Raw genomic sequence first — 27130 nt, 5'->3', positions numbered from 1 at the left:
TGAGGATGCAGAATATGGCTATGCTGGTCTGCTCTTGGCCACCTTCTTGCAATGTGCTCAGTAGTCACATATGAATAGCATGAAGCATGCAATTAATATTTTGGAGCATTTTGCTGTCTCTTTTTTACTAATTTATACTAATATCCTGTGTTACACGGAGTTAAGCATTACGTCTCAAACGAATAACAAGTACATTAATTTCATGATTACAAGCCGCACCGTTTTGACTAAAATTTTACTCCCACACCGGAAATGCAGCTTACACTCAGGAGCGGCTAATATGTGAATAATTTTCTGACATTTCCAACCCCAGAAGTGCAAACCGAGGTGCCGAGTCGAGCAACCTGCCAGTAAAACCCGGCTTTACGTGATTGTTACAAATTGGTTACTGTGTTGCGCCACGGGGGGAGCTGGGCTCTGTGCAGGCAGCACGGGGGGTGGGGGGAAGGTGGGGGAGCTCCCTCCTTCAGGTAGTGCAGCCCAGGAGAGAGACAGGGGGCTCCCTCCTGCTGGCCCCGCAGCTCGGGGGGAGGCAGGGGGCTCCCTCTTGCTGGCCCCACGGCTTGGAGGGAGACGGGGGGCTCCCGTCCCCACCTTCTGCCGCCGTGGGTGCCAGCGGGCTCCATTCCCACCTCCCACCACCACCACAGGTGCCAGCGGGCTCCGTGCCCCCCTGCCACCGCGGCGCAGCACTGGACCGGGGCGAGCAAGCCCAGCAGCAGCGGCGGCCGGCTCCGAGTGGCCCTACCAAGCGGCAGCGCTAAGCTGGGCCACCTGGTCCTGTTGGCAGCCCCGAACCCTCACGGCCTCAGCCAAGCCAGTAAACCCCGCCATCCCACGATTCTGTTACTAATTGGCAACTTTGTTGCACGTGGGTCCTCACTGCGAATGACAGAGCGGCTTATAATTGGGTGCGACTTGTGTATGGACAGAGAATGAAATGTTTGCCAGCACCCGGAGATGCGGCTTATAGTCAGTGCGGCTTGTGATCGTGAAATTACTGTAAATATTTCTTGCTTCTGATATGCTGTGCACACTGTTAGTATATAAGAAGACTTCAACTTGAAAATACAGATGGTAGGCAAATTCCTTTGAAAAACAAAGCTACTCAATGAAATTGAGATCTATATGTATCTCTGTTTTTCTCCCCTCTGTTATATCAAACATTCTCTATTTGCCTTTACTTTCAGGACCTTTCACAGCCTATTTGCTTCCAATATCTTCCTATTCATTTGGCAATGAGACACTGCCTCCAGCTTCGGCCAGCATGTGTTGTCATTTTTTTGTAATCCAATTGTTCCCTTGTGAAACAATCATCTTCTTTGTCTTGCATTGATTGTAGCTTAGTCTCAGAAGTGAGTACCACAAACTATTCAGAAAGTAATTTCTTATTCCCTCACCATTTTCTAGTCTTTTCTTTAAAAATCCAAACTACTTAAAAGAAAAATTAATATAAAGGGCTTACACTGTTTGAGATGATTCTGTGCTGAGACTGCTGCCTATCACTGTGTCTAGTATTTCCTCATTATCCCCTTGTACTTTCCTGTCTTTCCCTATCTGTCAGTTGTCTCTTGTTTTACATTCATTTGCTATGGTCTTTGTAAAAGAAATGACCTTGTACTCTGTGTTATAATTATAGTATGCAGCAGAGGAGAGGATTAGTAAAAGCACTGAGCTTTTGAGTGCTGTAGTAATATGCACAAATAGATAATTTTTTAATAGAATAGTTTCTCATTGGGAAAAAAAATAAAAGTAACAGAAGTCCCATAATTTGGTGTAAGTAAAACCTTTTAGTTAGAGGTAGCAAAACACTGAAATAGGATAACAAGGGATGTGGTAGATACTCCTAAGCAAGAGACTTGTTAGGACCATCTCTTATATATGTTTGATGCTATAATTTTGACATATTGACTCCTGAGAAAAATCTACCTTTGAATGTACACAGCCAAAGAAAAAAAAAAAGTCAGACTGAAAGACATTAATTTTGTGGAATTTTGTGTTGTCTTTGCTTAATTGAATAACATAAAGCGAACAACAAGAGGAATAATTAATGTAAGACAAATTCATTAATATTCAGCTTCTGAAACATTTCCTATCTCAAGAACAGGCTTAACATGATGTTTCTGTTGCATGTTCTATTTTATGCATCAGTGTTATTATGATTGTGGTGCAATTTGTCTCTCTCGTATGTCGATATCTTTAATTTTCATTTAATGGGATAAAGAAGAAAGGTTATGTGCTACTAACCCCTACAGATTACCCTGTCATAAAAGCTTAAAGGAATAGAAACCTTCATATTTCTCCACTACAGACTTGTTCATTTGTTCTATTTCTACTGGCTATTTGTCCTAATTGCATTTAATGTGGTTGAATATTGAGTATCCTAGCGTATTATAAGTGCTACTGCTTTATCTTCTTTCCAGAAAACACTAGATAGAGACTCATTTTCATTGACTAGTTTAGGTCTTCCACAATATAGTAGGCATATTGCTTCTGCAATTAATAATATAAAATAACAAATATCTCAACTATTTTAATGTTTTGTGGGTTTGTTTGTTTTTCTGCGTTTATAATCCTTATAGAACAATGACAAAATCTTCTGGCATGTGCAAAGTACTGAGCTTAATCCTATTCTTGCTGCTTCTTACCATTTTTAAATTTCAGAAAGAGTAGGATAATAATTTTTATACTCTTGTTGTGCTAAAACTCTGCATTATCTTTTTCATGTATTTTATATGTCATTTACTCTTTTGCAATCCAAGATTTTTTACCAAGTATCAAGATTTTTTTTTTTTTAAATAAGTTTTCCATTCTCCTTGTAATTTAAATATTTTATTTGGAGACACTAGAAGAAGGCATACTAAATTCTTAAGGAATAAATATGGCAGGCATATCTACCTTCAACTAAGCTGGAAGTCACTATTGAGACAGTAATGTTTAACTAAGCTTACAAAAAAGCAGCAGTGAAGAGAAGGGATTAAAATTTAATGGAATTTATTTTGCAATTTGAACTTAATTTTTTACTAAATGCAATCGCAGTTACCATTTACCATACATACATATTGTGTGATTGACTGAGTGATCAATTGATTTTTGTGACTGGATAAAATTGACACAAGTCCTGCTGTAGCCCAAGGCACCTTTTCCATGAGCCTCTCATCTTACATTTATCTGCCTGAATTACAGTAATTTCACCATTATAAGCCACCACTTTGACTAAAATTTTGCTCCCAACCCGGAAATGCGGCTTACACTCAGGAGAGGCCAATATGTTAAAAAAGTTCGGAAATTTCCCAACCCAGAAGTGCGAGCCAGGGTGCCGAGCCGAGCACCTGCCAGTAAAACCTGGGATTGCCTGATTGTTACAAATTGGTTACTCTGTTGCGCAGCGGGTGGAGGCAGGCTCCCACCGGCAGCGTGGGGTGGGAGGTGGGGGGCTCCATGCCGCTGGTCCTGCGGGGTAGAGGCGGGGGGCCCCATGCTGCTGGCCCTGTGGCCCAGGGGGAGGCGGGGGCTCCATGCCTCCCTCCTGCTGCCGCCGTAGGTGAAGGCAGGCTCCGTGCCTCCCCCTCCCGCTGCCACAGCAGGCAAAGGTGGACTCCCGCCAGCACGCGGGGCAGTGCTGGGCCAGGGCGAGCGATCCTGCGATTCCGTTACTAATTTGTTGTTTTGTTGCACGCAGGTCCTCCCTGCGAATGAAAATGCGGTTTATAATCCAGTACGGCTTATACATGGACAAAGACCTAAACGTTGCTGACACCCGGACATGCGGCTTATAATCAGGTGCGGCTTGTAATCGTGAAATTACTGTATTTTCATTATGGTTAATCTAGTTAAGCTATTATTTTAATTGAATCTAAATATTTTAATTTAGTCTATTTTGACTTCCTGGTCCTCTGCATACTTTTTAAAATAAATCTGGAATGCCACATCTAATAAGTATTCTGAATTTAATTATACTGTGCTTATCCAAACTAACATCTAAATGTAATATTCTCTTCAGTCAATTAATTAGAGGTGTATCAACAGTTGTTTTTCCCGTCTGCTGCACAACTAACTAGTTTAGAAGCAGCAACTTAACCTTGAAAGGTGTTTTCTATAATGCACATCTTGATGTGACATTTGACCAAATAATGTTGACTGGTAGTGCATATTAACACAGTATGGTTGTATGTTTCCACCAGTCACCCAGAACTTCACTTACACGGAGAGCAATTACTTAGATGTTATGAATGTATTTAAATTTCACTTCATTTTAATTGGCACATTATTTTCTTCATTTTGAAAATATACCTTTGTGTCATTAGGGAAGGCCTTCGAACTATTATATAGAATTAGCAGTGTAATTATCTTTCAGATATATATGGACAAAACAGCCTAGGGAAAGGAATTTTTAAGTTGATTAGTGCCTTTAAGGCTGTGGACTTTTATCAGTGTGGAGCAGACTCACTAGAAATCATGTCATTCGTAGTGTTTTATATATACTAACATAGTATATTAACACATCCCCCGTATTTTACTACAATATCTGTTGCACTGTACAAAAATCCCAAACGCCATTTTGGATGACAAAACTCTGAGTCTTCAAAGCATACCAAGCAGTAGCTACATTTCTGTCCATATTAGATATTCAAAACACATTTTGCAGTATCAGATTGTGATATTTGTTTCTTGAAAAACCATGTCACCCAATAAAAACCTTTGATGACTCTAGGGAAAGGTAGCAGATTTGTTTAAAATTATGGGAAGTGGGGCTAAGGTGAATGATAATATTTCCTGCAATAATTAAAGAAAATGAGAGGTGACGTGTTACTTGTTCAGCCTATAAGTCAAAGGAGATAGTATAGACGATGTGATGACATAATGTATGTTCTACAACCTCATTCTGCGGTATCATTAGTAGCTCTCATTTCCTTAGTGGAAAATTCCCTATATTGGTCACCAATAGGCATGAGTGAACAAATATTGAGAAACAACTCTTTAATTTATAAAAGTTGGTGACTATTGGTAACATTTCATTCCATTTGAACTATGGAATATAAAACCGGCTTCACAGTACCTATTTGTTGATGGCCATGAGCATACATGATCATGTAACCAGTATCTTGCCTTTTTCAACTCTGACTTGTAAGTTTGCTGAAACTGGGACCAGCTCAGTATTTCTCTGTGTGGTACAGCATTCTTATGTTTGACTTAGGGGCTTGTTGCCACTCATTGCTGTGATCTTGTGAACAAAGATTCTCATGAATCTCTGGAATACATGATTACGAAAACACAGAATCATCATTTCAATCACTGTGAAATAACATAGAGCTGGAAGCACAGCCTCAAACATTTCAGTCCTGCTTGAGGAAGGAGACCCAAGTATTGTCATTGCAATTTCTTTGAGATACTTTAGAAAGAACCTGGAAAAGATGACACAATCCACCTTAAAATTTCTAGGTACAAAGTCACCCACAACATTCCCACCACCAAAACTGATTGTGTGTATGTAAGAATAAACTTCAGTTGGGCAGGAGTTTGTCAGAAACCTTTTGCTATACCAAGATGACCTTTGGAAGTGCCGATTAAAGTAAACATTGCTTAGGGACTGAGCCAGGAGCAAGTTAATGTTTCTGTAAACTTTCTCTATGAGTGTTTGTGTTACTGTTTCTAAGATAATATTAAAATTAAATCTGAAACACCAGAAAGCAATTACTTAATTAAGTATTTCATTTGGAGTCTACTGACTTCCTCCAAAAGGACCTGCAGGTATCACCAAGAACACACATACACAGATGTGGTGGACTTCCCCTGAGGCAATTTAACCTTTGAGATTGTCCTTGGATGATGTGGTATCTTGTACTCTTCTGGAAGCATAGCTTTTCCACATGCTATTAACTGAGGTATGAAGTTATTTAATAAATAGTTTAACAGACAAGACATTGAGATATTCCTACTTCACTTTATTTGTGGGGAAGAAAAATTAAGCAGGAGGAATATCTGTGTCTCTTGTCTAAACACTGGTAAATTAATGATAATATTTTGTTCTTTTTCACAGACTTTCTGCCATACAGCTAAATGTTACTTCAGTCCAGATGCTTCCTAGCTAAAGAAAAATTGAAAAGCTTACCTTAGAACTTAACTTTATGAAAAATTATGTTCATTCTCCACATTCGTTCAATAACTTCAGCAATTTTACTCTCATATAAAAATCAATTTCTTAAACAGATGCTGAGAAGCTAAAAGATTCAGTTATGCCAGTACCAGTAGTTGTGGCACACTGCAATGTCTACGCTAAAATATAAGAAATCATTTAGTTTTAATTGTAGCTTTCCTTAACTGGGGCTATTATTTATTTCTCAGATAGTAAACCCATGTATTTTAGCATAAATATTTTGCTGATTAGAAAGACTAACACATGTACACAGTAAAAACAGAAATTCTTCCTTCTGGCATTTGCTTTTTATTGTAGGGAGGTAGCAAATCCAATTACAAGATGTTTGATTCATTGGGCAAATCCTACTGGAACATTTTTGGCTCTGCAGGATACCACTCAGTACTGAAGAACCACTTGTCAGCATAATGATGTAAAGGACTGCATTCTGTGATTCACGCTTGAATCTGTTTGCCAAATGGTTTTCAGGATGACACTTCATGAAATGCTCCAAAACTCTCTTCAGGATTTAGGTTCTTTTAATCTCTTTAATTCATAATTATTCTTTGCATACATTAAAGCTAATAGTGCAATGATCTCACCTTTTTCATGGTTTTTGAGATTTAATTCCTCCAAACATGAGATAAAAAGAAGCTTTGATATTTAATTTAGGAAGATGCCCTTTGCTAGAATTTGAGTTATGTTAAATTTCTGGGTTTGGTTTTAGAGTTAATATTCCATAAGATGAGACAAATCAGAAACACCCTGAAATGAAATCATCCAGTGTGTCAATGGAGCACCAGAATGAAATCAGAATTTAATGCTTGTATTTCAGGAAATTTTACCAATTTTAAAATAAATCAATATTGAAGAAAGTAGTCCATTACAAGCAGCTAAGGAAACCATATCTCTACATTAAAAAAAATCAAAACCGAAACCAAACCAAAACAAAACAAAAAAAAAAAACAACCCAAAACAAACCAAAACAAAACAAAAACCAAAAAAAACCCACCCAAAAAAACCAAAACAAAAAAAAAGTAAGGAGAGGAAAAAAACCATTAAAAAATTCATTAGGTTTGCTCTCTGTTTATTAATAAAGCACATTAGATAAAGAGAGCAAGAATAAATTACTTTTAATTGTATGGAGAGTTTTCATTATAAACTAGAATATCTGCTCTGATATGTAATCCAGCTGTTTGATTTAAGGGCATAATTTATATTCACGGACAGAAAATGTCTGTGTACCACATTGTGGAAGTCAGTTGGAAAAATGCTGAAAGAATGCACCTGCCTCAGAGTCTGCAGTTGTATCAGTTCGGAAAGGGTAGAATTTACCTGATTTTTGAAAGAGAAAACACATTGAGAAAATATATAATTGATAAAATTTCTAAAAATATATTTCCTTGCCTTTTTATTCTCTTAATCTATTACTCAGTTGATGAATCTCCCCTTATTTCCTGCAATGGAATAAACTCTATTTCTATTTTGCTTAAGTCTCAATGATCAAAGGCTTGTCTCTCCTTTACCACTGATTTCAATATTTCGCTGTTCTACTTTACTGCCAAAAATGTATCTTTTCTTTACTCTTCTATGAATAACATTAAAGGCTGATATCCTTTTCTAATGTCTCTTATATCAAAAAATATTTTAATTCAATGAAATCTTTATTTGATTCAATTTAACTCTGTAAGAATTTTCATGCACTGAGGTATTCAGAACAGAAGAAGAGCCGAGTATTATGTCATCCAGGCAACACAAAGGGTGTTGTACAATAAATTTCCTATCAGATTTTTTTCAAAAAGGATTTCCTTTCTTTTCTGTCATATTTTAGTTGTAGAATAAAATTTTTCAGATAGAGTCTAACAGACTGTGGTATTTTTACAATGAAATAATTTTCCATGAGAGTCATAAATAAAGAAAATTATGAAAATGGAAGGAAGTTTCTAGCTATAGATATTGCATCCTCCAAAAATTCTAGACTTAAAAGCTAGTTTTGAAGGATATGTGTGAATTTAGATCTTTCTGACATCCTTATATTCTGACATAATATCAAAATATACTACAAGGTTAAGCAAAAATAAAATCTAAGTTGCATAGTATCTGGGACTTCACTCTCCATCTTCAAGTTTCATTGTGTTATCTCAGAGTATGATTTTCATCCATTACTTGCAGGCTCACCCACAGAATTTCTCTTGTTACCTTGCTACTTGGTATATGCAAATCTTCCTGTAAAGAGGAGGGGAAATGCTTTTTATACTTCCATTGTCATTCAACATAGTCCTTACAATGAATCAAAATAGGATATCTTTGGATATTATTATTATTAATTATTAATTCCCTTTGACTAAAACTCCACTAATAAGGAAGTCATGAACATCACTAGAGTATGTGTTGAAATTTGCCTTTTGAAAGACATTGTTCAGATTTCACTCTGTTGTTGGGTAGTTCTGTTAGATATCTTGTAGGAAAGAGACTTTAAAAAATTCCTGCTATTATTTGATATCTTGAATACCCCCAAATGCTACCTTTTCAGAACATTTTTATCACAGGTCCTTACATTCTGATCATTCTTCAAGTTTTACCTTGTTTCAGAGAGGGAAACAAAAAACCCCAGTGTGATAGCCATGGAAAATGGGATTAAAAATTCACTATGGATGAAGACTTTTGACCAACCCCCAAAATTCGAATTATGTTAATTCAATTATTTTTTATTGTTAGTTATCAGGATTACTTAGGTTCTGGACTGGTGCTCTTGATAGGAAAGCCAGACATCCAGATCTCTTTGAAGCTGGAAAAATATTAGTTTTTCTTTCTCCATATTTTTTTGTTCTGCTTTTTTAAACTTTTTTATTAATTTCTTTACTTTTTCAACCATTTCTTACCTTACAAAAACAAGATTCTTCATCTCTCTAGCCTACGTTGAAGACTGCTTTCTCACTGAGAAGCCAAGACACTGAATGTTCCACCTTAGTTTTTTTTCCTTTCTTCATTTAAAAATGTTTCCTGTTTGCCCCTCAAATTAATAAATTACCTATTCACCTGTCAGTTCTGTCTCCACTGCTGTAGGTCATCTGCAATAACAATTTATTGCAATTTTTTCCCTCTTTATCATCTCTGTGTGTCACTCTCCCCAAGTTACTTGTGTGACCCTCTGTTGCTTCCCTGCTCAATGTTATCTCTCAAACAGACCTCTCCCTTCAGATTTCTTTTGATATTTTACTTCATAAAAGCCTATTGTAAAAAATTATATTGTTGAGTCAAAGTCCCTGTGTGTCATTCAGAGGTTAATTTTACCAATTTCAAGTTCTCTTATGTACTTTGTAGCCTTAGCTTTTGTGTCTCCAACTGAGCAGGTATCACGGACTTCATGTATTATCAGAGTATTGAAATGCACAATCAGACCTAACATTTTTTACATTTCATCACCTACTTTTTCTTTCAATTTAAGAAGCTTCTTGGACCAAGAAACAAGTGGAGGAGACAGGCAGAAACAGCAAGAAAGTAATTCCTGTCTAGGATGACTTCAACAGGGTAGAAATCACGATGAATGGTAAGAGACAAGAAGCAAGGTACTGGAAGAGTCAGATTTTTAAAATGCAAGACTTCATTTCCATACAGTGACTAGGAAAGAAATGAGCTATACATGGAGCACGGCCTGAATCAGAAAGGGGCACAAGTATGATGAGCTGGGGGATTTTAGGTCCACAGGAGATATTCAGAGGACAACTTCCCTCCTGGTCAATACACAGTTCTGTTGAGCAGGGCTTTGGAAAAGAGCAGACAAGTCCTTTGCAAGTTTCAGTTTTGTCCTCAGCTTTAAAAACCATGCTTAGGTAAAATCTATAGATACATCCAGTATAGGTCAATTGAAGTAATTCAGAAATATTACTTATGGGATGGGTTTGTGTCCTTTCATCTTTATCAGTTGTTAAAATTCAGTGAAAGAAACGTGTCTGGGAGAAATCAGCAGAGCACTCTGTTAAGTATAAAGTACAGTAATTTCACAATTACAAGCCACACCTGATTATAAGCCGCACTTCCAGGGTGTCGACAACGTTTTCTTTTTCCTCCATATACAAGCCACACTGGATTGTAAGCTGCACTTTCGTTCACAGCGAGGATCTGTGTGCAACTTTCACAAAGTAGCCAATTAGTAAAAGAATCACAGGAACGCAGGGTTTACTGGCTCAGGGCCATGTGGGCTCAGCCCGATTTCCCCCGCCGCCGTCGGGGGCAGCCCTGGCCCTGCTCGGGGCAAGGCGGCCTCGGCTCAACTTGGGACTGCTGCATGTTCGCATTTCCGGTTGGCAAATTTCTGAACTTTTCTTCATATATTGGCTGCTCCGGAATACAAGCCGCACTTCCAGGTACAGACCAAAACTTTAGTCAAAATGGTGTGGCTTATAATCATGAAATTACTGTACTCTGAGTTACTTCTAAAGAATATCAAAACCAGTAAAGGCTGGTGCTGGTGCTGTGACATCAGTGTATTGCAGTGCATGGTCAAAGTAGCGTCTCCAGAGCAAAGGAGGTAAGAGAAAGGATTAAGAATACTATAGCAATTACTGTTAGCAGACATTGATAATGAAGTGACCCAAGATGTACTACCTATAGAAGTTGTACAGTCAAGAAAGGAGCGGAGTTTTTGGAAGGCAGAAGTAATCTGAGAAGATTTCAAAGAGCCATGGAGAACTATGTTGACATACAGGAGGCAAAAGGCTTGGGAGTTGAATTAAGTTGCAATAGACAATTTGTTAAAAAATTACCCATGTTTAAGGAGGCTCGCAACTCCAGGATAAGAATGAGTAAAGGTGGAATGCTAATTTCCTGAGAAAAAGTTCTGGATAAAGAAACAAAGTAACAATGTAGACTTAAGACAAAAAGGCAACAATGTAAATATTGTTTTAAAACACCAAGAATCTAGGGGGTAAAAAAAGAAAAAAAAAAGAAAAAAAAAAGAAAAAAAAAAAGAAAAAAAAGGGAAACCCACCAATACAAAACTAAATGAAATTCCAACATATATTATGGATAAAATTGACATCATACAACTACTTTTATACCTTTATGTGTATTGATTTTCTTAAGTAGAAGAGACTGTATAATAACCAGTGTTTCGTGTTGGAAACTTGCCTTTAAAAATCAGAAACTGATGGTGCTAAGTTGCCAAAAACAGGACTTTTTCTGCTATGATAATCACCACTTTTTATTGGTAACTTTTATATGTCTCTGTAAATTCAAACAGCAACTCATGGCGAAGAGCAGGAAGAAAAAGTACGGATTGTAATTTCCATCTCTCACTGCTTTAATTACTAGTTTTGCGAGACACCTGGGAGAATTTCCTCTGGGAAGTAATGTTTTAATAAAATCTCAAGACAGGACATAGGAGGCCTCTTCATGGATGCACACATATATATTTTTTAAAAGTGATATGCAAGGTTTTGGGTACTTCTTTTGAAGTTAATCCCTTCACAGTGGTTCATGGAAATTAGCACTGAAGAAATAGCACTTCAGAGTTCATTAGTGAGTGGATGCTTTTCAAGCCACTTCTTGGCCCTGGACATGGCATCAACATTCCTGCTTTGTAGGGTTTTCCTTTCCTTCATCAGGCTATGGAGCTTTATTTGGTTCCTGTGGAGCCAATTGGATAACCTCAATGCATATAAATGTAGATTATGCATGAGCTTTCAGAGATATTATGATTCACTAAATCATAATTTACCCCGCAAAATAAGTTCTTACAAAAGAAATTACTGTAATAGGTTTTTATGGATAGTTCATTTTTAAAAAGCAACTTCATGCACGTAATTCCCCTTCTTTCAGGAGTCTGAGTTTCTGACTTTAATTCATTGCAAGCCAACAGAAACTGGGAAGTCCATGAAGTTGCCATAGTAACTCATTGGACAATGACTTAATTCCCTAGTTTATATAAGACAGAACTCATATCCTGCAGACAGTAATGGTCTTAAATTATTTAGGTCTATCAAGTCAATGGATAATATATATATAATAAATAAGTGTCAGTTCCTTAGTTAGTGAAAAATGGGCTTTGATTGTCTCATGCTGTCTCAAAAGCATTTGTGTGTGGTATGGTAAGCCAATCAAAAAGCCAAGGGGAATGAAAAGGAAGCAAACCAGGGTATGGCAAAAGTAGTTCTTTTCATGTTAAGAGAGGCTATGAGTTACGCTATTAACTTATTTAAGAATTTATTTTGAAAAAAAAAAATCCCTCAAATGAGCTCTTAAGATCCGTAAAGTCCATGCGGATATAACTTAAAGAGAAGATGGTACACTTGGAATTTTGCAATCTAGTGAAAACAATGGGACTGGCGTCAATTGTTGTTCCTCATTCATAAATACAATTTGCAGTAACAGTACTGAGGCAACAAGACGTGGAACAACAGAACTGAAGAAGTCTGTTAAAAATGTGTTATGAACCATATAATTTTGTCTTGGGTAGCAAGAATAACTATATATTTGCTTACTCCAGACAATTTCACACTTCTCAGGTCTTGATCTTTTGCCTAAAACTGAAAATCATTTTCCTAGAATTGATTTGAGATTACCCACGAACTGAACCATAACTTTTTTTTTTCTGCCTAATTTTGCACTCCTTCCCCACACCTTCTACATTATGCCATGTTTAGCAACTGGGTAGATTGAAATCCTAAACCAGGTCTACTGCATTACAACTTGCCAAAATAGCACTGGTAAATATAAATAAAATAAACATTCTTTAAGAACATTGCACTAGTAAAAGTAAAGTGACATTTCAATCATCAAATCTACCAATAACTTAAAATGTCTTAGAAAACAAATTCTATATAATTTAATGTACTCTATTAATGAATTCTGTAGGTCTTTTTCATGAGGTTCCTGAGGAAATCAATTATTTATTTTAATCCTGCAACTGCAAGAAAAACAGCTCATGTGGGGATTACCGTTACAGCTTTATTATATTTTATGTTACTTTATTTTTTTTCCTAGTATTTTAATTTATATTCCAGATTTCAATAAGATATTGATCCTGAAAGTTTCCCATGTACATTTAATTTGAAGAACAGACTGACATCTGTATTTCTTCTGGGATGAGGGCTCATCATGCAATCAAACTTTATCCTTGCATTTTCATTTTGTGTCATTCCAGCTGTCTCCTATTGTTCCAGTGTTTTGGGTCCTTTTATAGTTTCCTGCTCATGACTTGTAGATAAATGGCATGAAAGGCAACAGGACATAAAAAACGATTCAGACAAATAAAAAGAAGATTGTTACCTGTAATCAAAGAAAACAGGGATCAGCTAGATATACCGCTATCATAAATTTCTTTGTCACATCATGTGATAATAAAAGGATTGGGGTTTCTTTGTGAGTTTAGGTAAGTTTTGCTTTGTTTAGGAAGTTCTCATGAGTTGTGAGATACCATAGGCAGTAGCCTTAACAAAAGGTTTGCTCTCATCTCCCTTTTCCAACCTCCACTGCTATTCAGCACACTCTTGAGTTTTTAGGAGTCTCTTACAGAAAACATACAGTAATTTCACGAATACAAGCCACAGCAATTTGACAAAAATTTTGGTGGAAACCCGGAAGTGCGGCTAATAGTCGGGGGCGGCTAATCTGTGAATAATTTTCTGACATTTACAACCCCAGACGTGCCAACCAGAGTGCCGAGCCAGGCACCTGCCAGTAAAAGCCGGCATTAGGCGATTGTTACAGTGTTACTCTGTTGCCCTGGTTCCCTGCAGGCAGCACAGGGGGCGGGGAGAGAGGCGGGAGAGCTCTCTTCTTCCCTCCTCTGCCGCAGCCCAGGGGAGAGACGGGGGGACCCTGCGCTGCCATTGCCGCAGCCCGGGGAGGACGGGGGGAGCCCGCACTGTCATTGCCGTGTCTCGGGGAGCCGACGGGGGCCCTGCGCTGCCATTGCCGCGGCTTGGGGAGAAGGGGGGGGTGGGCGCCGCCATTATCGTGTCTCGGGGAGGAGGGGGGGTGCTCTGCCCCCGCCCTCCGCCGCCGTGGCGGGAGCAGGGGGTGCTCCATGCCCGGCTGGCGCCGCGGCGGGAGCGGGGCTGGGGCGAGCGAACCCAGAGGCGGCAGCCAGCCCCGAGTGGCAGCGCCGGGCTGGGCCACCTGGCCCCGTCAGTAGCCCCTAGCTGGCCGAGCCTGCACAGCCTTAGTTGAGCCAGTAAACCCCCCGCCATGCCGTGGTTCTGTTAGTATTTGGCAACTTTGTTGCATGCGGGTCCGCGCTGCGAACAACAGAGCGGCTTATATTCAGGTGCAGCTTATTTATGGACAAAAACCGAAATATTTGCCAACACCCAGAGATGCGGCTTATACTCAGTGCGGCTTGTATTCGTGAATTTACTGTACTTTTTTATTAGAAAATGTCCTCTAGTTCTGAACTTCTTAGTTCTGAACTTCTTATTTCTATCTCTCCCTATCATCTCTATCTCTATCTCTATCTCTATCTCTATCTCTATCTCTATCTCTATCTCTATCTCTATCTCTATCTCTATCTCTATCTCTATCTCTATCTCTATCTCTATCTCTATCTCTATCTCTATCTCTATCTCTATCTATCTCTATCTCTATCATCTCTATCTCTATCTCTATCTCTATCTCTATCTCTATCTCTATCTCTATCTATCTCTATCTCTATCTCTATCTCTAGCTCATCTCTATCTATCTCATCTAGCTCTCTCTATCTCTCTATCTAGCTACCTATATCTATATATCTATATGGGTTTGTTTTTTCTTCATGTGGTTTTGGTATGATTTTCTCTCAAAGTTTGCTACAGAGCATAAGAACTTTGTATTGTATGTGCTATAGCCTATTTAGCCTTCCACTGTAAGTATTAATTTTAATGAAATTGTCTGTCCTCTGGACACTCATAATTAGAAGGAACCTAGTGTCTAATTCACTACTTTCCCAAAGGCCATTATATATGTCAGTGTAATGAATGGAGGATATTTGCAAAATACAGATATGTGCTTATTTAATTTGGGTTGAAACTTCATTTAGCAGTGCTTCATATTTTCACTAACGCTTTGTTTGAACAAAAATCAGGTTAAAGTATCTAGACACCTGGCTGAAAATACAAGTAGAGATAAACCGGGATTACTTCCTGGTCTCACAGTTTTGTTACAGAGAAACATGTAAACAAAAGGGCAATGACAATATTTTAGTCCTGAGTTCTTGCTGTTATTGCCAATTCCTGCCAGCCAGGAAAGTAAATTCTGTACATTTTCACTCTCATTTTCCTTCAAATTACTTTTGCGACCTCCTTGCCCCTAACTGAAATATGACTCCAAATATACATCGCTAATGCTGATTGTGTTATTGTACTATTTCACCTTCGCTGTGCAGTATCAAAGGAGCAGAAACAGGGACAGGGTATTGGCATGGTTCTATGGAATCTTAAACACAGCACAGAAATCCCTCTCTTTGGGAAGGGGCCAAGGCCATTATCCATGCTAAGAGAGCCAGCACAGCAATGTGAAAACAAAACAAAAAATCCCTGCTGGATAGAAAGTGTCATCTTCCAAACAAATAAATACAAGGGTTTCAAGTTTTCTTAGTAAAACATTAAAATAACCTCTGGTCTGTAGAGTAATGAATAAATCTAGTGTGTTAATTCTGCCCATTGCTGAAACAGTGTCAAGAAGGATTAGGTAAAACTAAAAGAGACAAATATATGAGGCATTCACACACAACCACCAACAGAAAAGAGGTAACTGGCCAGCTAGAACAGGGAATAGATAAAGGATTTTAGGTCATCTGAACTTATCTTTCCAGATGTCTTGCCATTTTCTTCGCTTGATATCCAATGAATATTACTGAATGCAAACAGTAATATTCAAAATAAGCAAATATGGAAATAGCACAGCTTTAAATTGAAATATGCTTGAACAAAACATTTTACCTTGAGAAAATTATTGAACTCTGAGCTATTTCAAAATTGAAAATTTCCAAGTTAGTCAAATTATCTGAAATATTTCAATGAATTGTTTTTCTCTGTGAAAGAGAATGAGAAGAGAAAATACCTCATAAAAATCCAGTTACTTAATATAAAAAGAGGGTGAGCGTTTTTATATGTGGGTCATACCACTTGATTTTTTTTTCAAATGCTGGTATGAAACTGGATGCTGAACCATTTGCAGCTAGGAGCAAGTAAAGGCCAAGCAGGGTTTGTGAAAAGGCAACCTTTAAGTAAAATATGATCCATTATCAGGATTCTTGCAGTACACTCTATTTGGATTTATAATCTTTGTGGAAACAGCAACTGATTCAATCTACAGGGCACATAATTCATCTGTAATGAAAGCACTTCACCTTGAGGAGCACTTCCCCTGGCACGCAGTTGTACATTGCTCTATATTAAGAATTCAGGGGGGGAATTTGCCTTAATGGTAAATGAATTTTAAGAGTTCCCATTTTATCTCATAGAGGACTATGCTGCTCTTCTGCAATCTTCCAAAAGAAGAGTTTGCAGTTTACACCTTAGAGTTTAACAGCTGTTTCCAGTAGTCAGTCTTTTCCCTCTCTTCTTACACCAGATACTTTTGCTTCCCCAGGTCAGTCCCTCTTGTTCTTTGAATGAAGAGATTGTATGCTGTAAGTTGAACAAACTATAAGGAAAAACAAAAAAACAAAAACTAAACTAAAATGCTTTGGTTTTCTGCCACATTATTTACTACTTGTACAATAGAAGGTTTGAAGGAAGAAAATGCCTGATAAGGTAGGAGAGTGGCTGTCATGCTTACAGCATGTTTTATTGCTTCAACTCCTTCATAAAGATAGTTTCTTTTGAAGGCTAAGGTTAATCTGTTGTCACAGGACTTTTTATTGTACAGTGTTGAGTTTGTTGAGCATTCTAATACAAGTCTAAGAACTACTTCCAACATCACTGCACATAAATCCAAATGCTTATTCCTCTTTAGAATGCCTGTACAATATCACCAAAATGACGGGACTTATTTCTGCTGAGGAAGCAGAGGGATTAAAAGAACTGAAAGAAAATAATTATTTCAAGGTAATAGATTTTTAAATCATTTTAGTGCATTTTTCTAAGTGAAATATGAATATCACAAGATGGAAAGTACTTGGAGATTAAATCCTTTATCCAACTGATAATGAAGATCCTTCCTTTTTTCTTTCTCTTTCATATAGAAGATATTTTTGACTAGGTTGAGTTCAATGGAATAAACTGAACTCTGTATGTTGTGTTTAGTGCTATCAGAAAATGGTGAACTAGTGTGAAACTGTGCCAAAAAAATTCCTGTGCTGTAATTGTATGTAACCTGTTTTCTTTACCACAGATGCGGAAACGGGAGAGTTAGAATGCATTATGACTACTGGAAAACAAAACATGAATATATAAACATCTATACAGAAATATTCTAAATTTTAGAAATAGTTCAGAAGTTCAAAGTAGAAAAGAGCTTTCCAACATTAGAAGGGATGTTTTTTAACACACCATTACCGTCACTGGTGGACTATTTCTGCACGTACAGGTTGTAGCCCTTAAATGAAGAAAACCAACTCCAATGGTTTATGTTTATGTTTGCAAACTGAGGAGCTTGTATGCAATTTAATGGAAATTTTATTAATTTGCTTATCTTTTATACATATATATGTGTTTATTTAAAAATGGTAAATAATGGTACACATAATATATTTTTATATATAATATACAATATATATTATATATATATTATATATTATATATTATATATTATATATTATATATTATATATTATATGTTATATATTATATATTATATATTATATATTATATGTTATATGTTATATATTATATATTATATATTATATATTATATATTATATATTATATATTATATATTATATATTATATATTATATATTATATATTATATATTATATATTATATGTTATATATTATATTATATATTACTAGCTGCCTAATGGGTTAGACCTAAATGCCTAAAAAAATTACATGCTGAGATATGCCCTCTTAAAGTCTTTGAGGTTTTGTGTCTTCGGTGCCAGACACTTGAATTATTTTTTTTTAACACAGACAATTGTCCCAACAGTATTTTATGGACTTTTTAAAAATAAATACCTTGGTATTTAAAATTTAAAATAGTGGGTTTCTATGTGAAAATTATGCAGTTTAGCAAAACTTGTTTCCTTCAAATTCATGTCCTCTCTTGAGAGAGATGTGAGACCATAGGAATTTAAGTTTGATTTTTTTTTTTAAGTGTTTTCACTAATTGCAGAGTATTTTCGAGGTAGTCTTCAGCCAACTCTCAAGCTCAAGAAGCAGTGCTGGGCACTGCAGACAGAGCAGGCTGTGATTGATAACCCCACCTGTCTCCCGTGGCTTGTCAGCAGCGAGTTGCTGTGGCTCGGTAGAGGGCGCGGCTGGCGGCAGGGCGGGGCTGGTTCAACATCCCGGTTATCCCCCATTATCTCCATCCCCCGGCTCTGGGAGGCAGCAAGCCACCGGTGGCTGCTGAGGCTGTCACCCACGGTTCAGCCTCACTCCAAGCAATCGATGTGTCTGATGGGCAAATACCTAGCAGTGTCTTTTACACAGATGAACTTGCTGCCGCTTGACAGAGTTCCAACCTTTTACACCTATTAAGGAAGGAAACAATAATGCTGTCCCCTTCTCTCCAGGGTTTTCTATGTGCTGCCCCTGACTGTGTCCTAAATGAATCAAGAAATCAATTTGCAGCCTCTCAGCCTCAGTTAAATGAAACTTATTCACAATTTCTGCTGAGTAAAAAACATCCTATGCTTCTTCTCAGAACCCACTGTCATTTTAACAAGATCTAGCAGAGCCTTGACCAAAGCTACACTAGCCAAAACCCAATTTTGGGTTTTTTGCCCTCATTTTAGCTTTCCTTGTTACCTTTTTTATTATTTCATTACTTAACTTTTATTAGCATTATTTGTGTAAATTATTTATTCTCCTAGAATTGTCTGCTAAATACAACCACTAAATGAGGTAGAAAATTAATTTTATCACCAGAAGAACGGAACATAATACGGAATAAATTTCTTTTACTGAAAAATGGTGACTACAAGATGAAATATTACAGCGTTTATCGGGAACCTATAGATATTATAGGCCTGGTAATAACCGAAAGATTTTATCTAATGTTTTTCATGCAAATGTTTGCTCTTTATGGCATAGATAACAGTTTTACTTTTAATAATACAGACCCTGAGGCTCCCATGTTTTCTTGAGATGGTATTTAATAATTTAAACACCTGAAGGTTAAAGACTTAGCATAATGTCCTATGGAGAAAAGTATCTATGCTTTACAGCATTGTAGGAAAGGTAAGCAGTGCATGGAGTCTAAAACACTATATTTCTGTCCAGAGAGAATCTTGGCAATTAACCTAAGGTAATAAGTTGCTTAAAAGCACATACAGGCAGGTCACATGTTCCTCTATTAGGAATGTTTTCATTTTAGCTACCGAAAGATGATTCAAGTAAAGGAAATTAGACCAGAACAAAGATGTTTCACAGATTGACTAGTTTAAAATTATGTTTAAAATTCTTAACAAATATCATATTTATTTTCTTGATACAAACCACTTTGAATTATAAGCCCCCCTTTTAAAGCCATCTTTTTCTAGATTGAGCAAAAGGAATAATACTATCCAAAGGAGTTGACATTTCTTCTTTTTTTCCAGTATGTTTAAAAAAAAAGATAAACAAAATACTTCAGCAAACTTTTTCTCACATATTTTAATCCCTGCTTAATGCAGCTGATTGCCATAATGCTTTCTGTCAATATAATTACTGAGATTTATGATCAATATGATCATAATGTCATGGTATCATACTAACATATACATCCTAATCACTATGTGTTGTAGAAAGAAAAAAAACAAAAACCATATCTCTTTGGGATATGAGAAAACACCAAAACAAAACAGTCTTATTACCTCACTTTATAGTGAAATTGTCAGGCATACATTAAAATGATCATATTTTTCATGTATTAGAGGCAAATATGAGCTCAGTCCTTCACTGACATGAATTCATTCTCCAATTGGTTCTGCTATACCAGCCCATAGGATCACCCCATTTCCCAGTTTTGGGTATACTGAACATTGCTCCAACATAGCCAGACATAAAAAATGAAAGCCTACAGGCAACAATTATAAATTCCTAGAAATCTAAAGTTGCTGCCACTGGAAGGCCACTGAAATTGTTCCAAGAGAGTTTATCTTCAGATATCCTACTGAAATAGTGTGCATTTTACTCCCTTTGACATTTATGATTAGTAATACTCAGGAATATGGTCTATCATTTTTATGATGCAACACTTTTTGCTGTGTTGTCTAGTTTTCATATGAAACAAAATGGGCTGAATCAGATTGTAGCAGCTCAGACTTAAGCAGTATTTCTCCAGTTGGAAATCAGCTATTATTCTGAAGAGGTTATCTATCAGGTGAAAAAAAGAAAAAAAAGAAAAAAAAATGGAATAAACAGGTAAACTACACTACAAAAACCCAATGGAGGAAAAAAACAAAAATCCATGTTTTAGGACAACTTAATACTTATTCACATCTCTGAATTATTTACTTTTGCAATATAAATGGCAAATGTGAATATAAATTTATATTTCAGAATTTCTTTGAATGTTTCATGCATACAACAATACTGTGCTTGTAGACACTACATTTGGGAGTAAGTCCTTTCTTTAAATTCTCTTATCTTCTGAGAGAATTTAATTTTGTGAGAAATAAGCAACATTATCTACTGAAAATAGCTTTTTAAATATTTGATTCTTTTTTTGGGAGGATTAGGGTAATTAATTCTTAGGTTTGGTCTTTAAGGAATTGTTGTAATAGAAACTTGGGGGGCGTGGTTTAGTGCTAGGTTGCTAAGAGCACTCAATTGCATGTCTGGGTACTTCAGATGGTGGAACTACCTCTGCCCATCAAATGAGGATGCTTCATGATCCAGTCTTGGACTGTGACCTGAGGGTGGCTTGGGTTCCCATTGTAAGCAGCTTGTGGTGCTGCTCTTCAGAGGAGAAAAGTTCTGAAAAACCCAGTCTCAACCACAGCCATGGGCTGGTGCAGAGTGTGTGAATGGGTAATCCCTGTCAGATATCCACCCATGAGACCCATAGTTGGTGGGGCTGGGTTTGCTCAAGAGAGTTACATGCGGAAGGGGCTCCTCAGTATGAGAGGAAAGAAACTCCTTTTGTACATGTGGAAGGACACAAGGAGGGAATCAGAGACCTATCCAATTCTGTGCACCATGTGGTGGACACAGTTCTGTTGACCTGCCTGAACTTCTTCTTGGAGGACAGCGTTACTGCTTCTGCCACAGGTTGCAGGCCAGAGGGGTAGTGTCACTCATAGAATTTCATATAGCTCTGATTAAAATGTTCAGATAACTGAGCCCATTTATTCTGCACACTGTCAAATTAGACTTTTGCTGTGACTGTCTTTGAGTCTACACTCTGTTTTGCTATAATCTTTAAGTGGAATTTTTTTTTCCGTAATATGATCACTTAACAAAATAGCTGAGATAAAGAAATGAGTAGAGGAAAATTACACGTGAGGCACCAGAAAATGGGTCTAATTTTGTAACATTTGCACACCCCTGAAAGAGTGCATAAGAAAAGCCAGGCAATCATCACAGTTTATCTCTATGTGACATTTCCAAATGCTATTTATATATTTTCTGGGTCAGTCTTTTATGAAAATAGCCATGTATGCCAGCTATCTAATGACCTGGCATTTGAAACCAATTCAATTTATATGTTAAATTTGATGTTAGGGGAAAAGCAATACACTTACCACATTTTCGTTCGTTCTGTATGACTAGTTGTTGTCTTAATTTGTTTGGAAACATCTTTTTATTTTCCAGGAGTATCTCATGAGATATAAAGGAGCATAAATCATTCTAGCTCTTCCACTACTGGGAATTACTCTTAAGGGTAGATTTTGGCCTAGTCAATATACATCACAGTGATACATAAAAACAACACCAGCAGTGCCCTTAATGTTCTCCAACAGCGATCTGCATCTCATGAAGAGAGTGAGAAATCAGGTGTTTGAAGCTGAACTGGGCAGTAACTGAAAGAAGCACAGTTTACATTATGTTGGCACATACCCTTCTCTCTTTCCTATTTCTGAATTTTTCTGCAGGGTCCATGGGATTCTGAAGTGCCTGGGAAATATGTCTTCAGTGTGACAAATTGTTATGGCTCATGGACCCATAGACAATGACCTCTTTTTGTGTATTACATGCAAAGTATGAAAGAGAGAAGGAATTCACTCCATTTAGGAAAAATAATCTTTTTCATAAATTGCTTAAATGTCATGGATGAGTCAAAAACACTGCTCCAAATTTTTTTTGTTTCCATCTCCTCAAAAATACATGACAATACATTAAGGTACTAGGGAGATTCTTGATCAGTTTGCATACATGAGCTGATGTCAACATATAACTCAGAGCATGGGTTTGTGTAACAACATATGTGCTGTATGGCTATTTTCAGGCAATTTCAAAAAAAGATGCAGAAAATATTTAGAGTATTTTGGATTATTTTGGATTATATAAATTCTTAAAAACTGCTGCGTTATGATTTTGTTTATTAAGTTTATTGGCAGATTTCTCAACATTTTCAGAGTACTTCAAATCCTCAAGAAATCACAGAATAATGATTTGGCAAGGAGTCATATCTGTTTTGATTTAGATCCTATGTTTCATCTTACCATGGAGTGGGTACAACTCCTAGGGAGTGAGCTCTGTGCACTTGTGACCTCATCCAGTGACCCACAATCTCTTCTCAAAGCAAGATCAAATATAGATCTTTTTTCCATCTCCTGATAAATTCTGCTTGGGATGAATTGTTAAATATCTGTAGCTTTCTTTACAAAACTTTTTGATCCTCCCTGGTTTTTTCTAAGCATTTTTGACAGATTGCATTATCCCACCTAAATTTATGAATCACAGGACGTTGATATTCCCTGTATACCCTAGATATCCTATTCACCATTCTGAAAAGGTTGTCTACAGGGAAAGGAGTGTGTAACCACAATGTCTTTACCATTTGACAGGCATAGTCTCTTTAAATCACTTTTAATTTTTTGTAATTTTGATAGTTAAACAAAACACATCATTCCGACTACATCGTCTAAATGCTAACAATGGAAAGCCTCAAACCTTCTTTATGCTGCATGACAATGACCACAGAGCATTTAAAATATTTGTTAATATAATAGCAATGTCTATTATTGCTTAATATGCTTGTAAACTCAGTCTTAAGCAGAAAATGTTTAAGCAAAATAAAACTTCAAGAACTTTAATTTTCTGTTTTATTTAACATTGTCTAAAAGATCTGTGAAATACTGAGAAATTTTGCAGACATATTTTGCAGACCTGATTAGATTTCAATCCCATTAAATACTTAAAGATAGTATTCAGTCGCAGGATTCAATTATTCTTTTGTAACTTATATTTTATAATTTACTCTACTAGGATATCTTCCAGCTTCCAAAGTGTCCAAATTATGTGTAAAAAGTAAAATGCTAGATGACATCTTACGTTTCCTCTAATGTTAACAATTTTAAGGTTGCAACAATTGTCCTTCACTAGTTACAAAAAATATATATGTGTATATATATACACACAATACCAATGCAAAAGAGAGTATTCCCTCCACAAATTTAACATTATATCAAAATACACGTGCTAGAGCTCTCCCTCAAGATTGTTTTAGCAATCTTCAGATATTGCATTTTTAATTCCAGTAGTGTATTTGCAGTACCGAGGTTTTACTTTCTTTTTTTTTTTTTCCTTACTTTTATGGTAATTAAATATCCATTTTCCTTAATTATGTTGTCTCAAAAGGAGTTTGCTTTAATAGTTAAGTCAGTGGCCTGAGATGGAATGATTCTAATTTAATATCACCTTCTATTGGCAAGGTCTTTACTATGTTTGTATCCCTAACAGAAAGCCTGGGAGAAATGTTCTTTTGCAAATATTGTTAACAATTACATCTTGTTAGCAGCAGCAACTGCAATTTCTTTTGTGCTACAGGCAATGCACATGCGGAGAAGAGACCTTGACATGTGTATCCAAAGCAGAATTATGTCCCCTGCTTTGTCCCATGGGGTCTTGATCCACACTAACTTCCTCTGTAATGGATGTGTACATAACAAATACGTTGTTAGATAAAGAAAAATTGGAAGGATAGATAAGAAAAACATTGTGTTACATATCACTCCCTTTAGCATCAAAAGGGTCTGAACATAGCTGAAACAGTAAAAAGTTAAGGGACTGTGGGGGAACCTATCTCTACTGCCTGTGATAGAAATCAAAACTCTCCGTGACTCACAAAGTAAAAGGAAAATAATGGTTTTCACTTATAAAGGGTCTAATATTTTAATTCCTTATTATCTATTGTATTGTTAGATCTGTTGGCACAATTACCTTTTAAATTTAACTCATTTAAGAAATATTCAAATCTTTCTGAACAAACTAAACCAGAATATTCCAAGTATATTTTTAGAAAACATGACACAAATTCTACACAATGGAAATTTCACCCAGAAGACTTAAAAAGTATCAAAGCAAATGAAGTAAAGTAATCATGAAAACCAACAAGTAGCTTAAACCACAGACATCATTAAAATATGCCTGCATAGAGTATATTATATTCTTATTTAAATATCAATTTTTTTTTATATTGTCCAAAAATTACTTCATATCAGTAATTGTAAAACATTCTGACCCATGAAAAAAGTATACAGACTTCATTTTTAATATACTATACAATTTTCAGTTTTGAATGTAAATTATAATTTCATAAATTACCTTGCACTAGGTTACAGTAGTTAGTTGCATTTTGCTTCTAAATAAGCATGGCTTTCTATAGTAGATTTGTGACTTTGTCCTTTTATTTTAAACTACTTTTCTTAGAGTATTTTGTGAACAAGGCCCTCTTTCATCCTCTCTCCACTACATAAAATATATATCTAAGAATAGATTTTCGTTTTCTAGGTCTTTCACTAACACATTTTTTATTCTGTTAAAATGCAGAAATTCAGCCCTATATTCATTTTATGTAACTTCTTGGTTCAACACTTCCAATAGAAAAATGCTGAATACTGAAATGCATCTTTATGACTCCTAAAACCGACTCCACGGATCGAGTTTTGAACCTTAATGCAAATTAATCCAGGTAGAAAATAAAAGAAGTTTATCTGGTGTGCTTTTGCAACCACAACTGATTCTAAGTAACAGTCTAATAAAAATAATGTTATAATCCAAAAGTTGTGCAATTCCCAAGAGTTTCATAGCAAAGTAATTTGCAGAAATGAACAAGCTGACAGTCACTTCGTATTTTAAAAACAAATCAACAACTATTGAATATCTCTGGGCTGTATCCTACTTAATGTTTTTTGGCTACAGTCTATTTGAAGAGTCCGAGCTTTAAAAAATAAATTGTAGCTATACCTCCTATTAGAAGTGTTACAAAAGAAACATGTAATGCAAATACTTTGCTATTGTCTGAAATGCACTGTTCTTTGAAAAGCTCATTTATTAAGAAATTTCTGTATCACACTTGAGATCTGACAAAAGTAGAGGCACACATTTTCTGTGGTCTGAAAGACTTTGCAGTTGCTAGCTGGGGGATTATAAAGAGGAATGGGAACAGAAATGTGAATAAAATTTAAAAAAAGATATTATTTCTGTTACAGTACAGTGAAGAGTAACAAGACAGGGAGTATTTCCTAGTGTTCCTTTAAACCAGACAATTTTCACTCTTGATGTCACCCTCAGAAACAACCACTTGCATAAGTGCACCTGAAGCAATCACAAGCATTCTGTCAGAGCTAGGGCGCCTTGCAAAAAATTGATTGATAGCAGAAAAAATTTTAATGTGCAAGTTTAACAAGCATAGTGAGTATTTCCTCTAGTAAATCCAATTTAGAAATTTGGAATTTCTCATATATAGACGATAGATGGTGGACTCTGACAAAGCAGATTCTCTTTCTAGATGTTTTGAGGGACTTCTGGGTTTGTCTCTGCCTTTTGTGGTTTTTGTACTGGATGCATCCTGACAAATGTTTTAATTTTGATTTTAGAATATAATAAAAAAAAAATCTCTTACCTGTGTAACTTCAGGGCCTTCTAGGCATAAATGAATGGATATTGCAAAAGTTGCATGAAACATGGGATGCAGAGAAGTAAGAAGTTCTGTTTTACTTCACAAATCCTCAGAAAGCTCTAGGAGTTACAGCTTCCTGACAGTATAAGTCAGTTCTGCTTTTACTTTTGAAAACTCACAGTATGACACTGCTTACTGCATGCTATTTTGGGTGCCCTGAGTAAAACTATGAACACAGGCACTTTTGTGCAAAACATCATAAAGCCTCTCTGATGTTCATTCAGAGTCCAGAATTAAAATGCAGAAGGCTCTAGCAAGCAAAATACAAGCTGATTTTCTTCTTCTCAGTGGAAAAATAAAGTACTCCCTGGCAAGTAACCAGGGTGGTGGGAAGGTAATTTATTTTGTGTGAGAGCATTTTGCAAGTGAAAGGATATGCTCTCTGTTTAGAGATTAGTCAAGGAAAAAAGTGGTCAATTTAGAGCAGTCACAAAAGTTAGTTAAAGAAGAGAGTTTTTATAGTCTGGGTTTTGCCCTCTGGCCATTTTTTTTCTCACCAAATAGTTTAGTTTCAAGAATCATACGATCTTCACGCTGAGAAAATATTCATGGTCAAGATATTGTTTTATCTCCTAACCTGGTTTTAGAGACATTAAATGAATATCTTTTATTCTGTTATATATCTCTGTGAAAATTAAATTTTATCTACTAGCTGGTGTTAGGGTCTTATAATCAAATTTAAAAGATAATAAAAATAATATAATATTAAAAAATATAATATTAAAAAAATACAAAAAAACACTTAAAAATATTGTGGAATAATTATGCAACTGGTGATAATTTTTCATAGACAATAAGTTTTAT

At 36.3% G+C, this 27130-nt stretch overlaps 1 protein-coding gene across 3 annotated transcripts in view; it reads right to left on the bottom strand.

Annotated features, from left to right (window-relative positions):
- The window catches only part of CDH19 (cadherin 19), a 121813-nt gene that overhangs the window by 44799 nt on the left and 49884 nt on the right, over positions 1 to 27130 (bottom strand). Inside the window, exon 1 of one of the 3 annotated variants that reach the window (XM_033052505.2) lies at positions 26270 to 26419. The exons of the other annotated variants lie outside the window; for them this stretch is intronic. The gene's annotated coding sequence lies outside the window, so the exon portion shown is untranslated. Of the gene's footprint in view, positions 1 to 26269; positions 26420 to 27130 lie in introns of those variants that run through there. 3 annotated transcript variants of the gene reach the window in all.

This window comes from Catharus ustulatus, chromosome 1 (assembly GCF_009819885.2).
Source record: "Catharus ustulatus isolate bCatUst1 chromosome 1, bCatUst1.pri.v2, whole genome shotgun sequence".
Classification (NCBI taxonomy): domain Eukaryota; kingdom Metazoa; phylum Chordata; class Aves; order Passeriformes; family Turdidae; genus Catharus; species Catharus ustulatus.
This window is presented reverse-complemented; position numbering and strand designations above follow the sequence as displayed.